General features: G+C 42.7%; 1 long non-coding RNA gene across 2 annotated transcripts; it reads left to right on the forward strand.

Annotated features, from left to right (window-relative positions):
• Positions 1-241: 241 nt before the first annotated feature.
• On the forward strand, positions 242-20455 carry LOC141407137 (uncharacterized). Of its 2 annotated transcripts, XR_012414526.1 has the most exons (3): positions 242-382; positions 1185-1274; positions 18644-18927. It is a non-coding gene; the product is annotated as an uncharacterized lncRNA (long non-coding RNA). The 2 variants fall into 2 exon arrangements; XR_012414527.1 differs by lacking the exons at positions 242-382; positions 1185-1274 and adding an exon at positions 2344-2661 and having other exon boundaries at positions 18644-20455.
• The last annotated feature ends 1519 nt before the right edge of the window (positions 20456-21974 follow it).

Here is a 21974-nt window from a genome sequence, read left to right on the forward strand (position 1 = left end):
ACCACTGCACTCTAGCCTGGGCAAGGCTGTCTCAAAGACAACAACAACAACAACAAATAATTTGTCAGAGCTACTTTGTACACATCTTCGGCAAGTAGAGAACAATGGAACCTAGTACCTTAACAAAATTACAAATTGCTACATTCCCTAGACCTTTGGAATTGCTTCAGAATGAGAGTTTGCCATGAAATGAAACTGGGATTGCTGAGCACTGAGGGCCTATTGCTCTTGCCTACCTCACCGAAGCACTTTCTTCTCCACTAGCCACTGCTGGGTGCTAGGAAAGCAATCTGATTGTGCTAATCCAGGCGAATCCACCTTGGGATGTTTGTGCATTCATCAGGATGAATTTAAATTTGGTAAAGCATCAAATGTGAATGAGGTTTGTTTTTTTAAATTAACTTTTTTATTTGGGGGAGTTCTTTTTATTCTACATTTGTGTCCTTTGTGTACTCTTCAGGCTGTGAATTTTTAAAAGAAGGACTACAATGATCATTAGGGAAAGAATACCTATTGTATACTAGAATAAACATGAAAGAAAGTTATTTGATTGCAAACCCAAAGCATTCAAACTTTTATGAATTAATAAATTAACACTTATTAGTAATAAATGATGTTTTAGTTATGTTAATTTCTAAGAAGATAGAGGGCAACTTTTTTTGTACTAATGAATGTGCTAGGTGCTAGAGAATACAACAATGAATTAAACAGATATCCATTATTTCTCTTTAAATCTCTAGGTCTTCCACCTTTCTCACCGTTATGACAAATAATCATGCAGCTCAATGGTGCTTATGTAGAGTCTTGAGTTGGTATCAGATGAACTTTGCTTTCAATCAATGTTCTAAACTAGGGTAATTTTGCAACCCAGGGGACATTTGGCAATGTCTGGAGAACCAACTAGATGCTACTGGCACCTAGTGTGTAGGAACCAAGAATTCTGTGAAAAAAGAATCCCCCAACAAAGAACTTCCTGCACCAAAATGTCAATAGTTCTGAGTTTTAGAAAGCTTTCTCTAAACAATAGATTCTCCACTTTTGAGAGCTTATGTACAATGGGAAATGTTACTGACATGAGTGTGCTGAGCTTGGGCCCGGAGTGGAGGCAGGAAGATCAGAGACCCTTCCCTCTGATGTATGTGTAGCTATAGCACCAAGTTCTTTATACTGCCCTGTCATTACAGATGGTGTTCATGGTCATTTCCTGTAACTTTCAAAAGAGTGAAAACAGAAATCAATTCTGATTCTGCTATTGACTAGCTGTGTGATCTCAGGTAGGTCACTTACACTCTCTGGACCTCAGCTTCCTCATATAAAGTGCAAAGTTTGCAATATATGATCTGTAAGGTATTGTGTAGCATTCTCATTCTGTACCCACAGAAGCATTTGCAACACTCAAAGGCTGTCCTTCCTGTCCTCTAGGTGTTTATAATCCAAGTCTCTTGGTCTGCCAATCCTTTTCAAATCAGATTGGCCTTTCCTCTTTCTCCTACTGTTACTTGATCAGTTTCTAGGCTCATTTTTATTGTAAAAAAATAAAATCGAATTCCTAAGGCTCTGGAGTTTCAAATAACTCTTGGTAAATTAGAGCCCAATAAATATTTCATAGTTAAACCCAAAATAGCAACCTGGCTCCTCCCTAGTATTAAAGAGATTGAAAAAGTCTCCACGGTGGGAAGAGAATATCCCAGCAATTGAAGACATCTGTGGATATGGCAGTTTTACCCTCTTGGCTATATCAAAGAAACAGACTCCTAAAGTGTATTCAAGGGTACCCTGCCAATATCAGCACTTCGTCCAGATAAATTGCAAGGCCTGGAGTCGGAAGTAAAGTTTGCATTTTGAAAAGGAGAGGCTGTACGTTCCCGGTCCTATGTGTAAATAAGCACTTGAATAAATCAGGACTCAGTAATAAGCAGTGGCTAGGGTTTAATAACTGTCTCTGACTTGAATCCAAGTGTCAGGACTGGAAAAAGTTGGTTGAAACTGGTCCCTTCTGTGAAAGATAAAATGGGGGAAATAGCAATGTCCTTCTGAGAAGTTAAAAGCCTTCTTGTTTACAACTGGCCAGTGGAGACATTAATAAAGGCAGAGCTCCAAAATACCAACACATTACTAATCTTGCCCACAGAAGTTTATTCTTTTATTGTAGATTTGTTAATGGTTGGTTAGCTCTGGCACTTGAATAGTGGTCAAAGGTGGACAGAGAAGTACTGAGGCATGAAGCTAGAAGGAGAGGAGACTTTGAAAGGTACTGGATTGGGCCTGTTCCCACTGGCCTTTGCCCATCCAGAACCCATTCTCCTGCCCATCAAATTGTTTTGGGCAGGCTTCTCCCAGTCTGACCCATTCTGGAGAACTCTAAGGGAAAGCTGGCACTTGGAAACCCCAGTTTTATGAATGTCTCGGTTACAGATTTCTGGTCTTAATTACCGGGTTGGAGAAATGATGTGTGTTTTCTAAGATTAGCTTTTACACCAGCTACTGTAACTGGCTAGGCTTGAGCTCTTGCAGAAGTAACCTGGCAGCTGCAGAGAAATGGCTTTCTGTGAGGGGGCAAGGAGCCATCTGAGTGTTTGGGGAAGCCATTTACAGAAACATTTTTTTCCTTGTGTGGTTTATGTGTACTGGCTAAGGATTTTGACTTGGAAAAGAAAAAAGGTAAGTAAATGATAGCAGTCGGTCAGTTATATTTGTAAAAGTTTGGAAGTTAATGATTTAATGATCCATTCTGAGGACTGTTGCAGCCCAGGATCTGTCATGACCAGATGTTTCCTTCATCCGGCAGCGTATGTTATTGAGCACCTGTGACTGTCCCTGTGCTGTGCAAACGGGACACAGTCGTGAATCACCCAACATAGTTTCTGTCCTACTACTAGACCTTGTAATCTAGTCTTTGTCCAGTTGTTTTTACCTCATCTAAATTATTGCTATACAGTTATTTTAACACTTGTATCATTTATCTATTACCACAATAATACTGTGTAACAAACCACCCAGAAATGCAGTGACTGAAAGCAATGAGTATTTACTAAGGCTATGGTCTCAGGAGGGCACTTTACGTTGGCCTGTCTAGGAAGATCTTCTGGTCTTGATTGGGCCCATTAGTATGCCTGATAGTAGCCAGGATTGGCTGACTTAGGATAGACTCAGCTGGAGGTTCTTCTGGCTTCAAATGAGTCTGGCAGTTGACTGGCTGATGAGTAGGGCAGAGTCACTGGGCCATGTGTTGCTTGTCCTCCGGTAGGCTAGCTTGGGCACGTTCACGTAGCAATCACAGACGAGCAAAAGTAGAAACACTTGAGTGCTTCCTTTTACACTTTGGCTTCTGTCGAACTTGCCCACTGGCCAAAGCAAGTTGCAAACTGAGAGTCAAAGAGTGGGGATAGATACCCTACGTTTTGATAGGTGAAGCTGCCAAGTCACATTATAAAGCCTGAGGATCCAGAGAGGGATAAAAGATCGGAGCCATTGGTGTCATCGGTCTATCACGGTACTTGATGATATGGGTGGCATTTTCTTTTTATTTGTGGAAAAGACAATTATATGTGTTTATTTAAATATATTATTGTTTTAATGAGGACTAAATACTAATTATTGTCCTAACTAGGAAAAATAGCCAATAAATACTTTTTGAATGGATACTTTTTTTTTTTGAGATGGAGTGTTACTCTGTTGCCAGGCTGGAGTGCAGTGGCATGATCTTGGCTCACTGCAACCTCTACCTCCTGGGTTCAACCGATTCTCCTGCCTCAGCCTCCCAAGTAGCTGGGACTACAGGCACGTGCCACCACGCCCAGCTAATTTTTGTATTTTTAGTAGAGGGGGTTTCACCATGTTGGCCAGGATGGTTTCAATCTTTTGACCCCGTGATCCACCCACCTCGGCCTCCCAAAGTGCTGGAATTACAGGCGTGAGCCACCGCACCTGGCCTGAATGAATACTTTTTAATGAAGAAAAAAGATATGGAAGAGAAAAAGGTGGCTTTAGAAAGTTTTGGGATAGTGAGTGGACTTCCTAGCTTAGTGAAAGATAATTTGTTCTAGAGAAGCATGGAGAGAGGGAAATAAGGGTAAAAGTTAGGACGGAAACAGATTGTGAAGGACCCTGACTTCCAAGCAGAGGGATCAGATCTGTTTCTTTTCATGTGAGTGACGGGAAAATATTAAAAATAATCTGAAAACAGGGATGGAAGTTGAAAGTGCCATCGGAGTTACATAATGTGAAAGTCTTGTAAATGAAAGAATCCTTGTCTGCTTGCTTGCTTTCTATATTTATTGAAACAGTGTTGTTAATGAGTGGATGGAAATGCTGTTAGGGTGGGGATTCATTTGACTCAAGAAGGGTTTACATGAAACAACCCCATCCACACCCCCAGCCCCGCCCCTGCCATTTCAATCTTCTGGTGAGTCGAATGGATTTGCTCTTTTCTGTGACTTCTTAAATCCCGAGTGTGTGTTTCTTTGCAAGGAGGACCAGGCAAGTAAGTGTGGATAAGATGGACTGGTGATCATCTCTACTGCAGGAAAAACACTTTTAATTGCATATCTTACCACTAGCACAAGGTATATGGCTACATTATTATCTCTGTGTCTATATCTGTATAGCTATACTTATATCTAGCAAATGAGACTATGCTTAAATATTCATTAGTGTGTTTAAATTTCATACTAGTTACTTTTCAGGGTTGAAGCTCATGCTCAGTCAAACCTATTCTGGAGTTGATATTTGTAATTGATATAGAATATTTTTCTTTTATTGTTTTTTTAAATTTTGTCCCCAAACTGATAGGCAGCAAAGTTCCTTGAATGAAGCTATGGTTCTCTACCTGGGCTACATTTGAGTCATCTAGGGAACTTGGAAAAAAAAAAATCCCTGTGCCTGCAATCACTGAGGTTGGGGCCCACACATGAGGATTTTTAAAAAGTCCTAGGTGCGTGCAGCCAAGGTTAAGGACCACCGCAATGGATGCACGAACAGAATCTTAGTTTTTGAACATCCTGGTGTGAGCATTTTCTTTGTTGGGCTTTTCGCTTTCCCAGTGTGTTCTCTGCCAATGCCTCTGCACGGAAGAACCACCCTCCTCTGATTGCTAATCCTCCCTGTAGCTGTGGTTTTCCTGTGAAGCCACGACAAGCAAAACAAATTCCCTGCAACTGTGCTTTGCATTACCCTCTATTGGTTTCTGCTGCCCACCTAGTGGCTTTCCTCTGGGCCTCCACTTGTTTACCACCCAAGTGAAGCTGGGGGAGGAGCAATGCCTTGTTCTGGAAGGCCAGCACCCTGGGTGCAGTGACTGGGAGCTGATAGCCTTGCACCATGAGTCTGAATGAAAGAGACTCATGGTGGGGGCCAAATTTCTAGGGTGTTGTGAGGAATAAACAGGACAATGCATGTGCAACCAGGGCATCAAATGAGCCGGAGGGGGTGGGGAAAAGCAGCAAGTCACATTCTTCTTCTTCAGCATGACTTTTTAAACAGGCTCTTTTCCTATTCCTGGCATAGTCCACAGGTGTCTGGTGACTTTCAGCCATTTTAGTTATGCTTTAAGGTTTTAAAAAAAACTGATATGAATTAAAATTTGGAGTTTTCTTCCAACTCAAAACTTCCAGGCTTGGGACTTGCTATGGGCGAGGGTAGGGCATGCTTTGTTCTACGCTTTCTCTTCCTTGCTCCTTTGTTCCTCTTCTGCCCATGACTGTGCTGCTGCTGCGGGTTCTCTGTGGTTTTGGTCTGATGGTACAGCATTTGTTCTCTGGTGCTGGTACCCCCTGGGTTTCAGATAGCCAAATGCGGGCTTTCTTTCTCTTGGGGCGCTTTCATAGGTTCTTAGAATATCATCTTTCCTGAAAGGAATGTCAGGCACTGCCCACTGCCCTGTTCCCTGACTTGGGGGGTGGGGTATAGTCTCCTGCTGACCACTTACAATTCTCCTCTCCCTGCTTCTCATCCCCCCATCCTGCAGCCCATGCTTCTTGCTGCTGGGGTTACTTTGCCCACCAGAAAATTCTTTGGGATTGAATCCTTTCAAGGTGACCCAAGTATAGCTGCCTTTCACGGTGCCCACTGTTCTGGGAGGTATTTTGTATCTCTGTTCACCCCACTCTGGAAGGCAGGCTGTGCTCAAAGCTTTATATGCCCTGCTCTGGTTGCAGTGCTAAGTGGTTGTATGAGTTTCTGTTCCTTCACGGGCATCGAGCTTGGGGGCAAAATGTCACTCTCTCTTTCAGGCAGATACACCCATTCTCTAGGCTTGTGTGCAGGTGGGGACATGCGTCCCTGCTCTCAACTGAAATGAGCAGGATTCTCTAAATACCAGCTCACAATTCTCTTTGGAGAAATCTTTATTCTCCAATTTTCCCTCAAATTTTTTCCCCTTATTTATTGGCTAAAAGTAAGTGATAGACCATAGGTCACAGAAACAGCCTTTGAAACAATCCCAAACTTAAAAAAAAAAAAAAAAAGGAAAAACAGTACAAAGAACTGTTTCCCCCTGTACCTTCTGAGAGTAAATTTCTAACCTGTATTCTATCACCCTAGAACACTGTAGGGAGTATAGGATATTTCCTGTGTAACCACAATATAATCATCAAAATCAGGAAATTAACATTGACACCTTGCTATCATCTCATCCTTACTACCCCATTCAAGTTTTGCAAAATTGTCCTAATAACATCCTTGGAGCACAAAGGATATATTGCAGAATCACCTACTGTATTTAGATGTCATGTCTCGTAGGTATCCTTCAGTCTGAAACATTCTTTGATTTTTATCACCTTGACTCTTTGAAGTTTACAGGCTGATTATTTTGTAGCACATCCCTCAGTTTAGATTTGTCTGATGTTTCCTCACAGTTATGTTCAGATTATGCGTTTTTGGCAGTGATTATCACAGAGGTTAGGTAATGTTCTTTTCATTGCATCCTATCAAGTGGTGCAAATGTCTCTTTATGCCACTGCTGGTGGTGTTAGCTTTGATTACTTGATTAAGCTGGTATCTTCTAGGTTTTCCCACTGTAAAGCTACTCTTTCCCTGTGTAATTGATATGTATTTCATGGGGAGGTATTTTGAAACTCTATAAACATCTCATTCTGTATCAAACATTCAACTTACCTATTTATTTATATCTGTTCAGACTCATGTTTTCCTATTATACTGAATGAATTTAAATTCTTATTATTTTGATGCTCCAGTTTGTCACTGGTTTGGCCAGTGGGATCCCATTCAAGCTGGCTTCTGTATTCCTTTTGTGTGAATATGAACCCTATCATTTTATGAGCATTTCCTGCCTTTCTGGCACAATAAGAGGCTCTAAGCTCATCTGTACTTTCTGTACTCCAGCCCTTGAATCAGCCATTTCTCCAAGGAGCCCTGGTCTGTTTTAGTAGAAAGTAGTATTTAGGAGCCAATATTTGAGTGCTAGGTGTGCTTGTTGCTAGTGAGCTGTTGCTGTTCTTGGGCTCATTCAATGGTCAGAGCTAGGGGATGTATATGTGTGTGTGTGTGTATATACATATGTATATACACATGCGTTAACTTCTCTATTGAAAACTTTGAGTTCACACAAGTCTCCAGTTCTAATCCAACCCCAGGGCTCATTGAGCTTTTTCCCTGTTATATTAATTAGTTTGGCGCTGCTTAGGTGTGTTAACTCTCATAGAAGTCAGTGAAGTTTCACAGTGACGCAGTAGCCAATTATATATGCTCAAATTCATGGTACATTGTGAGGCCCATCAATCATGTAGTTAATACTCACACAGGCAGTAGTAAAAGGGGGATAATGAAGAAAAGCGATGGCTTGGGAGACCACCACACTAACAGACAAGTCAAGTGGGTCTGGAGGTCCTTTTGGATGCTAGTCATGGTATAGGGGGAGAGTGAGGTGAGATGGGTGGGGATTGGAGGGGGACATGGGTGTGGCTTTGTTGTTTTTCTCTCTCTCTACACTATCATCCCTATCGCAGAGCCTCTGTTGGCAGCTTCCAGTCAGGAGAAGGCCTCAGTGTTCTCACAGGAAGAGCCTGCAAGGATGTCTTGAAGAAAGCCGGGTCCTGGCTGCTTTTTTTTTTTTTTTTGAGACAGAGTCTCGCTCTGTCGCCCAGGCTGGAGTGCAGTGGCCGGATCTCAGCTCACTGCAAGCTCCGCCTCCCGGGTTTACGCCATTCTCCTGCCTCAGCCTCCCAAGTAGCTGGGACTACAGGTGCCTGCCACCTCCGCCCCTGGCTGCTTTTATGATCCTTCCAGATGGGTCTGTTCTCATGATCTCAGCCACCTTTCACTTCCTATTTGTTCGCTGCAGGTCTTGGGTGGTATTGTGCAGCAGCAGGTGTTATCACTTCAGTCTATTACGTATATATTTATCACTTTGAAGGGGGTAGCTTTACTGTTGGCTCAATGTTACTTGACATGAGTGACTCCATTTTAAGACATTAGGGACCAGGTACAGTATGGCTTACGTCTGTAATCCCAGCACTTTGGGAGTCTGAGGCAGGTGGATCACCTGAGGTCAGGATTTTGAGACCAGCATGACCAACATGGAGAAATCCTGCCTCTACTAAAAACACAAAATTAGTCAGGCATGGTGGTGCATGCCTGTAATCCCAGCTACCTGGGAAGTTGAGGCAGGAGAATTGCTTGAACCCGAGAGGCAGAGGTTGTGGTGAGCTGAGATCGCGCCATTGCACTCCAGCCTAGGCAGTAAGAACGAAACTCCATCTAAAAAAAAAAAAAAAAAAAGACATTAGGATCACAAATTATGATGTATCACCCCCTTTCTGTATTTGTAATTCTCTTTTCCAACAGTGAGAAACCTGGCTTCCATTATTCCTAATATATTGATTTCATCAGTGCCCTTGTATATATCTGGTGCCACCGGCTCTTCTACAGGGCCACCTTCCTCACTCTGCATGAAATCTGATGCCCCACTCTGAGCCCCTGTGGATTCCTCCATCCCCACTGCAGAACTAAACATGCTCTACCCCAGCTAATGATGTTAGGGCTGAATTGTTTAGGAAGAGAAGGAAAATACTAAGGATCTCTTAAACCAGTTTTGAGTCACCTGTTAGCAAGCCTCACCTCAATATTCTAGCATAAGGGTACTTAATCTGTCTGGTGTTTACAGACCCCAGAGATTGCATAAAATTCAGGAGATCTGCGAGCTTGGATGGGAAATAAATTACATGTTTACTTTTTCTAACTTCCCCTGAATCTTACCATTTCCTTTAATTATGAATGTAGGGAATAAACCACAGTATTAGCAGTGCCTGTGACTTTGTCAACAACAGAAGTCACACACATTTTCATATCACTTGTTGCAGAAACTATTATTTATGCGCATCACAACTTTAACGTTATGGTAGTTGTGAGATTCTTCCTTAGATCTTTTTATTGTGCTAATAAGTCTGCATATTATGATATTGCAACATTAAATTATTTTAATAATGATCTTCAACATATTTAATGTCCTTTATAATCCTATGTGTTTTGTTGTGTGCATTAAAAATAATTATCCTGAGAAGAGGTCCCCAGTCTTCACTAAATTGCCAAAGGGGTTCAAGGAAACAAACATGATTACAGCCTCTGGTTTAGCAGTTCTCTTTGGAATAGGAAGGTATTTCTCCCTATTATTTTAAAATTTGGTGCCTGAACTAGGTCAGAAAACTCCCGAATTAATCTCCTGTTAAATATTTAAACTGCTTAGCACTGTGCTTGGTATGTAGTAAGTCCTCAACAAGTGACAGATAATATCTTATTGTTTTTACAATTTCCTTGTTGCACCAAATGGAGGGAGTAGTTGCTGGCACTTGTATATTTTTGATTCCTCTCTTGGTACTTAGAGAGTTCCCTGACAATATGCCCAGGCTGGCCTGATGGAGGGAGATGGGAGACAAGTGGATGTGAGAGGCCACCTAGAGGGGAACCAGTCAACCGTGGCGAGCCCATTCTAGACGCTCTTACTCCCAGGGGACCCTGCTGGCACAGACCCACCAGCTGAGTACAGATGCATGACCAGTCCAGCACAGATCAGCCAAGCCTGGCCCAAATCAGCAGAACCTCCTGGCTGACATGAATGTTCATTGCTATTTTTGTTAACAAGTATGATGAAAATGAAACAACTAAGATGTATTTGTCAATCACGTGAGTGACTTCTTTGCAGAATCAGATAACAGTTTTTACAAACTGAGAAAATATTTTCCTATTACATTGTGGTATTTATAATGTAAGGGTTATAAACATGACACAAAGTTTAGTCTATGTTACTAATATTGTGTCCATCACTTTCTAACACGGCAGTATCTCAAGCCCTGACGCTGATTTCTATGGTGTAAATGGTGATAATATTCCCACTATAGCTGACTTCTGGCTACCAATGTGATGTCACAGAATGTGGAATTGTATATGATGGAAGCATTGTGTACTGAGGAGCATCTCTTCCCAGTTCCAAAAAGTTTTGAACCTTGGCACATTTTGGATTTTGGATTTTCAGATTAGGGATGCTTGACCTACGTAACACAAGACACGTAAATAACATAAAAAGCATAAACAACAGAAAAATATAATTAGGATGTGATAAGTGAGTATCTTTGTTTTAAATATAATTTGTAAGTTTATAGAATTTAATTTTTAATAGGAGCTGTGCTTAACAGGCTCATAAAATTGGCTTTTTAAACAATTGACTCTTGGGTGTGGTCTCTGCTGGCTCCAGCATACCCCTGGTTATATAGCATGTTGCGGCAATAGCCAAATGATAGACTGGTGAAGGAGTGGGGAGGTGGGCAAGGGAAGGGAGGAAGGCTGATGAAGGGGATGTAACTGTGCAGATTTGCTTGTGCAGAAAACTGTGACTCAGTCCTGCTGGGACCCTCTAAGAAACTCTGTGGAATGGATCTGAAATTATCTCCCTGGTAGATTGAGGGTCACTTCTGGGGTATTAACTCTCAGGCACATCTGGCCTGTTCTGCCCGTAGGCTGAACATGCTTGCGGGGCCAGAGGACACCCTCAGGCAGAGGGTGCAGGAGGTCGTTGGTGGGTATGAGAACTGTCTGCAGGAGGCTTCTGGGTGAGTTGAGGGGATATGGGTGGGCCACCCTACACCCTTCTTTCTGGGCTTCATCTCCCTCCCTCTAAAATGAGGAAGGACAGTCTCCAAGTCCCTTTTTGATCCTCTAATACAGTTTGAAGAATATTCTTGGCCCTGGAGAAGGACAGTGGGCACAACTAGAATGGAAGAATCCTGCACTTTGTATCTTTTCAGGGTGGTAGGGTAGAATGTGTCACTCTGGGCCTTGCTTTATCCTCACCCTCTCTTCCCTGAAGTGTCAAAGGAGAGGGGAGAGGAATTAAGGCCGCAGAGGTCTAATGTGGTGGCTGGTGGTCAGCCCATCCAGGGTGAATCTGCCCTTCCTCCTCCTCCGGGCCCCAGAAAGTCTGTTCTGCAAATGAGCTGTCCCGTGTCTGATTGCTGCTCCCCAGGTTGGGTTTCTAGACCTTCATGACACTCAGGTTACTGCATGGTCTGGTTCAGGGTATCACTTTCTGAGACATCCTCTCTGTAAAGCCTCTTCGACACTCTCTCCAGAGGCTCTTGACCCAGATACTCAGAGAATACTTGGTTCTTCTTGGCAGAAAAGCAACAAAGTGAGTTGGTAAAACAGGAGGTCCAGCAGAGGACTTCCAAGGGCTTTTTATCTCTACTACTGGGACTCTATTGGTTTAACAAATATGTCAATTTATGCTGCCAAGTGGGTGTTGCCCGTCCAGGTGGCCATGTTGGAATTGATTAAAACATAAATGTAGCTATTTTTTTTTTTCTTTCCAGAATTGTTTTTGTAAAGCTGGTCTATGAACCACAAAAGAGAATCATTCATATTACAACCACTTTATTTACCAGTTTTTGGTCCAGGTGGCGTTTTGATTATTTCAAAGTCTAATTCATCCACCAAGGTTGAAGGTAATAGATGCCATCCACACAATACTTTCTGTATTCTAGCTACTATGCTAAGCACATTCCATGCATTTTCTCATCCACAATCCTGTGAAGTAGTTGCCATTTTTTTCTGTTTTTACAGATAGAAATGAGGTATAAAAAGTTAATAAACTTGCTCTAAGTCACATAGCTAGTAAAAGGTGAAGCTGAAATTCAAACCTAGTACTAAGACCACAGACTAGATTCTTAACTACCAATGAATTTCCTATTAATTGATCCATTCAATAATATTATGTGTCAGACACTGTTCCGGGCCTTGAGGAGTGATCAAAAAAACAAGACAGGCAAAAATTCCTGCTTTCTTGGAAGTTAAATTCTATTGGAGGAGGCAGAAATAAAGAAATAGTATACTAGATGAATATATGATATAGTAGTTAGAATGTCATTTAGAAAACAAAAGGGCAAGGTTCAGGGGATTGGATGGCTAGATGGAGGTTGAAATTGTAAATGGAGTGGCTGGCATAGACCTTATGGGTGGATAATAATAGCTTTAGGAGCAGCAGAGGAACCAAGAGAATGTGTTTGGCAGAGAAAACAGTCACCAGTGTGACTGCTTACCAAACTTCCAACAGAACCTTGGTACAGGAGTTCCATGAGAAGAAACTCTAGATTCAAACTAGCCTAAGAAAGGTCAAGAGAGGGCCTAAGGTAGGTTACAAGCTGCACATTTGGGAAGGTGGAGAAAAATGTAAACAGGAAGGAGCTGGTAGGCTTGTGAAGGTTGGATTTCTTTGATTCCATAGGCCTGCAGTAGATGAAGGTCTGTGTCAGGCAAGGGACAGAGGCAGAGTATGGCCAGAGACTGGCAGCCAAAAGTCCGGAATATAGGAAGGTGGAGCAAAAGAGGAGTCCTAGTCTTTAGACATGACACAGGGTTTAGGATCCAAGGTTTGGAGAAACAACAGTGGAGCCATCAGCAAGCAGTACATCTGGACTATGAGAGTCAAGCTGTGACTCTGGTCTCTGTCCTGACTTTCAGGGACTTTCCTTTGGACATGGCTTAACCCATGACACAAGGCATGATACTGCAGAGCTCTGGTAGATAGTGTTACAACTCTACAATTCTTTTTTAGAAGAAGGTCAGTAAAGGCCTCCCCGGCTTATCAACCTCCCATGGTTTTCCCAGGTAGGTAAGAGATACCACCTTCTACCCAGCTGGTGGCTCAGGCTCTAAACCTAGGACTCATCCTCGATGCCTCTCTTTACCTTACCACCTATGTCCATTGCATGAGCAAAGACCTGCAACTCAACCTAGACCAATTATTGCGAAACCATCCCCTTCGTTCCACCTCCTCTGCAACACTCTCCCTGCTACCCACCAGCCCAAGTCACCATCCTCTCTCACTTGGACAACCACATGGTTTGATGCTACCCTTGTCCCTCCAACTCATTCTCCACACTGTAGCCAGACATATTTATTTGTTTTTGAGACAGAGTCTCATTCTTGTTGCCCAGGCTGGAGTGCAATGGGATGATCTCGGCTCACTGCAACCTCCGCCTCCCGGATTCAAGCAATTCTCCTGCCTCAGCCTCCTGAGTAGCTGGGATTACAGGTGTGCACCACCATGCCCAGCTAATTTTTTTGTATTTTTAGTGGAGACGGGGTTTCACCATGTTGGTCAGGCTGATCTTGAACTCCTGACCTCAGGTGATCCACATGCCTGAGCCTTCCAAAGTGCTGGGATTACAGGCATGAGCCACCACGTGCGGCCCAGACAGATCTTTTAAAATGTAAATCAAATTTGTCACTCACCCAGTTAACCCCCGACACCCTAATGGTTCCACATCACACCTAGAATGAAGTCCAAGTTCCTGTTGACCCTTCTACTTCATTTTCTCACTCTCTACCTTCTTCTCTCTGCTCTAGCCGCATTGACCTTCTTGCCGTTCCATCTGCACTCTAAGCTTATCTAACTTACAGTGTTTAGAAAATAACAAGGAAATTTCCTTTCTAATGCCTCCTTTCCTTCATACATAATTGGTCATTAAGAAGGGTGACCATTTGACCTGATTTTCCTGGGCCAATATTAGCACTCCCTTTGACTCTCAAGGTCGTCCCCGTTTAGATAACACATTTTTTGGTCATCATATAAGAGTTTGCCATAATCTGTACGTGGCTTTCCCCTCCCTCTCTTCCTTCCTTAAACATATGTAGAGTACATACTAGGGACCCGAGATGTATTAAGTGCTGGAAGCTGGAGACACCTGAAAATAAACAAACCTGGTTATGCCCTCAAGGAAAGTTCAAACATCTGCACAAACACTGAAGAACAAAATAAAACAAAATCACAATGATGTGACCTAGACATTTTCTATTCTACAGACAAAATGGCTGGTTATTGGCTTAAACATTTTGCAGTTTACCCAGATGTTTGGCACCACCTAGACACTGACTTCCCTCTCCCCATCAGTTGATCTCAGCCCTCCTTTTCTTTCCTCCCTTGTTGTTCCCATTACTCAAGATTTGGCAGGTCTCATGCATGCACCATGCCAGAACTTCTTTACATGGAATATGATTAAGACCAAGGCCTCAGGTCTTTGCTGCCTTCTGACAATTCACTGCATAATTTTCTTATTCTCTGTTCCTTCCAGACCCTATTCAGCCAGGCGGGATCTAAATTAGCTTCCTGATGGCCCTTGTATTGCTGCCAAAAGTGTTTTTGATTGCTTGGCCTCCAAGTTCCTGTACCCTGACTCCTTGGTGGCGCCCTGGGGGAAGCACATGAGGCTTGCTGGCCCCTGGAGTGCTGTTTGTCTGCTGGACTCCCTGACCACAGGGTGAGGAAGGCCACCCTCCATGTGGGAGTGAGAGAGGCTCCATGTGTGGTTTTGAGCGGGGTCAGGGGTTGGGGTGAGGATCAGGAACACTCAACCTTTTTGGAGAAGCATGTCCCTGTGGTCATCTATCCCCCCCTGCTTTGTTGGGGAGGGAGTTGGTGACCCTTTGCACAGGATAGCATAAGACAACCGAAATATTACTGTACCCTATAATGGCTCCTTTTTGGCCTACACTGAATTCTTAGAACCTCACCTCTAATTTTACCTTGTATGGGTTTTATTCTTTTTTTTGTTTGTTTTTTTTTTTTTGTTGAGATGGAGTCTCGCTCTGTCGCCCAGGCTGGAGTGCAGTGGCCGGATCTCAGCTCACTGCAAGCTCCGCCTCCCGGGTTTACACCATTCTCCTGCCTCAGCCTCCCAAGTAGCTGGGACTACAGGCTCCCGCCACCTCACCCGGCTAGTTTTTTGTATTTTTTTTAGTAGAGATGGGGTTTCACTGTGTTAGCCGGGATAGTCTCGATCTCCCGACCTCGTGATCTGCCCGTCTCGGCCTCCCAAAGTGCTGGGATTACAGGCTTGAGCCACCACGCCCGGCTGGGTTTTATTCTTGATAAAAGATAACCTTTTAGCAAGCAAATGCATCAGGTGATAATTACGTTAACTGAGCCACATATCATTGCCCATCACCTCTAGGGACATAGGACTCAAAAGACTGGCATGTGTGTGGTGAGAGTAGAGAAGATTTCAGGAGAATTCATGATGATGGGTCTCCACTGAGCATGGGGAGTGCCTCTGGGCTGAAGGTGGGAGATTGAGTGTGTGAGGGAGGGCCCTAGGAGAAATTCAGGAGTGCAGCTGGAACAGTGGAGACGTTTAAGAACAACCACCTAGGGCATGACTAGAGTGTACCCTGCTGATGTTTACTCAGTGTGGCTGGGAAAGAGGTAGTGACACTGTCAGTGGGAAAGTCATTCTTCCCCTTGTCTCTCAAGAAACCAAGGAAGCAGAGGGTGGAGAGAACATTCTGCCCTGTGCTCAGGAGAGCTTCTGCAGGCTAAGGAGAGATGGAGAATCAGGACAACGCGGACTGCACCCCTGGCTTCAGGAGAGTGGGCATATAGAGGACACAAATCCGTCACCAGATGCAGAATTCCCCACATTTTCTCAAGGGCAGCGGGGCCATGTTTATAGAAAAGTCAGACCTTAAATCCATATCCTCTTAAGAGACTCAGTAATGTAGGGAGACAGATGACTTCCACCACGAATACAGGGGCTGTGACTTGATCCCTGGCTGCAGGAGGTACTTTATTACAAGGCATTATTGGATGCAGATGTCACACGTCCCATGGAGGCTGCCTGCATGAGACTTCCCACCAAAATCTCCCCTCTACTAGGGCAGAGAAGGGCCCTCAGGAGAAAGGATTTGGATCCATAGAGACAGTCATGCAGGCCTGGGACAGGGCTGCCTTTGGATGTCTCCAGAGGAGGATGGTTTGAGTCATGGTTCTGCAAGAGTCAGAAGAACTGCCCTTTCCCAGCAATGGCAGGTGATCTGGTGGGGAGTGGGGAAGGAGCTGAAGGTTTAGCATTTCTTTACTTGAGAAAGGAAACAAGGGGATAATAAACCATATAAATGGAAAACATGTTTCTTAAAACAAGGCTGTATGTCAGCAGCACATAGGGCTCATGAGACAAATTCTTTTGTGAGGATGAAGCTTCCCAAGAGTACATGCGTGTACCGTTCACACACACGAACTGCTCCGTGCCCACAGACATGCACAGGGCCACACGGATACATCTGATATGGTTTGGATGTTTTGTTCCCTTCAAATCGTATGTTGAAATGTGACTTCCAATATGGTGCCTGGTGGGAGGTGTCTGGGTGTTGTGAGAGGATCCCTTATGAATGGCTTGGTGCTATCCTCAAGGTCATGAGTGAGCTCTCTGTGAGTTCACATGAGATCTGGTTGTTTAGAAGAGCCTGGCACCTCCTCACTTTCTCTCTTGCTCCCTCTCTCGCCATGTGATATGCTGGCTTCCCTTTCTGCTGCTTCTATGGTTGTGAGCTTCCTGAGGCCTTGCCAGAAGCCAAGCAGATAGGAGTGCCATGCTTGTACAGCCTGCAGAACTGTGAGCCAAATAAACCACCTTCGTTTACAAATTACCCAGCTTCAGATATTTATGTAGCAACACAAACAGACTAACACAACCTCCTTGTACATAGACATTATAGACCACTCTTATATTAACACATGAATGTTATACCTCGACATACATAATATTGGAGTTCCTTTGCTACATAAACATGTTTATATGTATATATACATTCACACGTGTAATATGGAGACAGAAGCCAACTCCCAATTATCTACCATTATCCCCTCTTTTTATCCAACATGTTTTTCACCTGAGAATGGCTCCTTTTTCTTACCAAGTATAATTCAGCAATCATCAGTTGATCTGTGCTTATGAAATGCAATTATATTGTAATTGTCATTTACCCCCCTCCCCACAAAGTGCTAAAAATTGATTAACTGTGAAAGGAAAGAACAAAAACAACTGACCCCATGTCAACCTATATTATTCATTTTAAAGTCAGATAAAAACAAAGGTTGTAGAATGTGTCATTTGGTTTATTTGCATCTTCTTGATGATTGGTACTAATACTTGTAGGTTGGCTGGGTTTCATTCTTCTTGTTGTTTTTTTTCCCTGGCATAGATGAACTGACTTGGGCAAGTTGGGAGTATCCTTGACCTAACAGGCAGAGTCAGTTGTGGGTCATGGCTTATAATCCTCATACCCACTTTTGCTGTGTGTGTGTCTGCATACACGCACACACACACACACACACTATACACTCTGTTTAAATGTGTGATTTTTAGCCCTTGAAAACCTATAACAAAATTGAGGAGGATGTTTTCTCTGGTGGCAGAGTACTGTAAGGGATTCTATTAAGTCCATGAACTGGGGCTCGTGATTGAGGTTGGCACTTCATTTTTAATGCCAAAAAAGGTCTCCTTTTGGGGTGTGTATTCTATCCCTCCAGACGGTAGGAGACATAACAAGTGGGAACTCTCTGATGTGACTTCTGGAAAGGAACTTGTGATTAAGCAGTCTCTCAGGCCTCCTGAAGCCAATGAACAATTTAACCTTGTAGAACTCAGCTCCTACTAGAGTTTGGGGTTTTTACCGGTAACTGATGCTTGAAAGAGAAACCCTTCCTGTCTCAACCATTTGGTTGAAAAGCTTGATCAAATGTGTTACCCTTTCTGGTAAATTCCGTGACCACACTTGGATCTTTATTATTGAGGATCCTATAGAAAGAAAGACCAATACATCTGATAAACAGAAGATGAAGCTATAGAAGAAAGGAGATTCTTCATGCAACTGGGACTTTTTCCTTTCTTCGTAAATTCCTGCTATCCATTTGCTTTCCTATTATGGTGAGGATGATGATAATGAATTCGAAGACTCCTACTACTAACACTGACACCACTAAATGTCTTCTCCGTGCCTGGCACTGTGCTGAGATCTTTTACATGCAGCACCTCAGTAAGCCTCACAACAACCCCTTTTATCGCTAAAGAAACTGAAGCTCAGAGAGGTTGAGTAACTTGCTCAGGGTCTCACAGTTAGCAGGCTGTGGAGTGCAAATCAATTCAGGTCTGTCTGACATGTGCTCTTAATTATTGGAGCTTTTGCTTCTTTTCCCAAAAGGGAGCATATTGAGGTTTTAGCAATTTAGGTTAATAGCTGCTTTATACTCTGTGTGTGTGTGTGTGTGTGTGTATGTGTGTATGTGTATGTGTATATATTTAGATCCATTAAATATAAGCCCAAGTATTTACTAGACTTTTTTTTACTTGCCCCATCACAGAATTAAAATACTTGAACAGAGCTACAGTAACCAAAACAGCATGGTACAGGCATTAAAAGAGACACATAGACCGAAGAAACAGAATAGAGAACATTGAAACAAATCCACCCACCTACAGTGAACTCATTTTTCACAAAGGTGCGAAGAACATACACTGGGGAAAAGACAGTTTCTTCAATAAATAGCGCTGGGAAAATGTAATATCCATATGCAGAAGAATGAAACTAGACCCCTATCTCTCACCATATACAAAAAAATCAAATAAAATGGATTAAATAATTAAATCTAAGACCTCAAACTATGAAACTACTATAAGAAATATTGGGGAAACTCACCAGGACATTGGTCTGGGCAAAGATTTCTTGAGTAATATCCCCAAAACACAGGGAACCAAAGCAAAAATGAACAAAAGGGATCATATCATGTTAAAAAATAAAAAACCCTGCACTGCAAAGAAAACAATCAACAAAGTGAAGAGACAGCCCACAGAATGGGAGAAAATGTTTGCAAACTACCTGTCTGACAAGGATTAATAACCAGGATATATAAGGAGCTCAAACAACTCTATAGAAAAAAATCTAATAATCTGATTAAAAAATTGGCAAAAGATTTGAATAGACATTTCTCAAAAGACATGCAAATAGCAAACAGATATATGAAAAGGTGCTGAACATCACTGATCATCAGAGAAATGAGATGGCGTGGGCTGGCGGTCCAAGGGAAAAAAAACCCGAGAAAATGTCTGTCCTTCCAAAGAGAACACATTTACAGAAAAATCTTACCAAAGAGCAAAGCCCAGACAAGGGTTCATCCTGATGGACCTCAAGGGTCAAGGCCACTAAAGGAGTCAGAACCGGCTCCAGATCAAAACTGCAATGAGACATCATCTCACCCCACTTAAAACGGCTTTTATCCAAAAGACAGGCAATAATAAATGCTGGTGAGGATGTGGAGAGAGGGGAAACCGCATACACTGTTGGTGGGAATGTAAATTAGTACAACCACTATGGAGAACAGTTTGGAGATTCCTCAAAAAACCAAAAATAGAGCTACCATATGATCCAGCAAACCTACTGCTGTCTACATACCCCAAAGAAAGGAAATCAATATATTGAAGAGAGATTTGCACTCCCATGTTTGTTGCAGCATTGTTCATAATAGCCAAGATTTGGAAGCCACCTAACTGTCCATCCACAGGTGAATGGATAAAGAAAATATGCTTATGCATAATGGAGTACTATTCAGCCATAAAAAAGAAGGCTATTCAGTCATTTGCAACAACATGGATGGAAATGGAGATCATTATATTAAGTGAACAAGTCAGGCACAGAAAGACAAATGTCGCGTGTTCTCACTTATTTGTGGCATCTAAAAATCAAAATAATTGAACCCATGGAGATAGAGAGTAGAAGGATGGTTACCAGGGACTGGGCAGGGTAGTTGGTGGGGGTGGGCAGGATGGTTAATGGGTACAAAATAATTGAATAAGGCCTAGTATTAGATAGCACAACAGGGTGACTAGTCAAAAATTTAATTGCACATTTAAAAATAACAAAGTATAATTGGATTGTTTGTAACACAAGGATAAATGCTTAAGGGAATGGATACCTCATCTTTCATAATGTGATTATTAGACATTATAATCCTGTATCAAAACATCTCATGTACGCCATAAATATATATACACCTATATACCCACAAAAATTAGAAATTAAAACACAAAGCAAAATCCCTGCAAAAAATAAAATACTTGAATAGGCTGATGATTTTACATCCTCTCTCCTGATTAAAAAAAAAATCCATGCTCTTGTACCCCTTTAGTTTTTCTTTTTGTTTTGGTGTTTCCTTTCCATTAACCTCCTGAGATTTTTTGAGTCAGCAGCTTTTGCAGTGCCTGTAGTCTTTTTGCTTATGGGTGAGTTTTGGAGACTTAAAGACTACCAAGAAGATATTTAAAGCTTCTGTCAATTTCTTTGAAAATAACAGAATTTAAAAAGTAGAATTTCCCTCTGTCAGTGGCTACTTTCTAGAGGAAACCTAACCTCTGGGGATCTTTGCCAAGAATAAATGGAGGGGCTATTATTTGCTGATCATTATCCTTGAGTTCAGACAGCCTCATCCTGTCTCCTGGCCCCGAGGTATAAATAGAGACACAGAGGAGACTGGCAGAGATCTTGCTGACAGCCCTTCCAAGCTTCCAGAAGGGATGACTCTGCCTATAGGAGTCTGTCTCATGGGTGGGCAGCTCTCTTGTTGACAAAGATTCCTTTTCAGAACAGTGGCCCCTCTGGCTCCCTCTGGCATCTGTGCATCTGTCCATCCACCTGTTTCCTTGTAGGCATTTTTTTAGGTACTATAGATGAGAAAATCAGCAAGATCTGGCTTTTACCTTCCAGGAGTTCCAGTTTACTTGAGACAGATACATAACTAGATGACAAGATGACATAACTAGATGACAAGATAACTAGATGATATAACTAGATGACAAGATGACATAACTAGATGACAATATGGAGAGTATGGATGAAGGCCATGGGAACAAAGGAGAAGGGGCTGTAGGCACTACCTGGGGGAGTCCAGGGAGGCCTCACAGAGGAGGGGGCATTTGAACTGGACCCTGAGGAACAAGAAGGCGCTTATCAGATGGCACCAGCATAGGCAAGAGACCAAATTTGCTAAACCAGCTATGGTATGTATTTGGAAAAGGGTTAACAAGTGGAGGTAATTGATTCATTCTACCATCTATTTCCATACAGTTTGTAACTTATGTCATTGAATGAGAAGAGATAAGGACAATAGCGAATCCCATTCCCTGTCTAGCTTGACAGCACTGCCCTTGTTGAAAGCACGATTTATTTGCCTTCCCCATCTGGCCTTCCAGGCTGAAGCACTGAACATTTCTACTCCTTTTTTTTTTTTTTTTTAAATATACATTATTCTTTTGGAAAACTGTTTTGGGGAATGTGAAAGACAAAGCTTCCACTTCATTTGTTTTCCTTAATCAAAAGCCTCTGCTGTCACTGGCAGTTCCACATTTCTTCCTCTCCAGTTTCCCCCAGAGGCACACTTGGAGATGGGAGATGGGCTGGAAGTGTCTCTTGTGCAATCCACGGAGACCGCGATTGCCTCTGCAGCCAGTTCTGACTCCTTTAGTGGCCTTGCCCCTTGAGGTCCATCAGGATGAACGCTTGTCTGGGCTTTGCTCTTTGGGAAGATTTTTCTGTAAATGTGTTCTCTTTGGAAGGACAGACATTCTCTGGGCTTTTTTTTCCCTTGGACCGCCAGCCCACGCCATCCATTCTTCATCCACGATGTATTGTTTTCCATTGTG

The sequence above is a fragment of the Macaca fascicularis genome, chromosome 6 (assembly GCF_037993035.2).
Source record: "Macaca fascicularis isolate 582-1 chromosome 6, T2T-MFA8v1.1".
Lineage (NCBI taxonomy): Eukaryota > Metazoa > Chordata > Mammalia > Primates > Cercopithecidae > Macaca > Macaca fascicularis.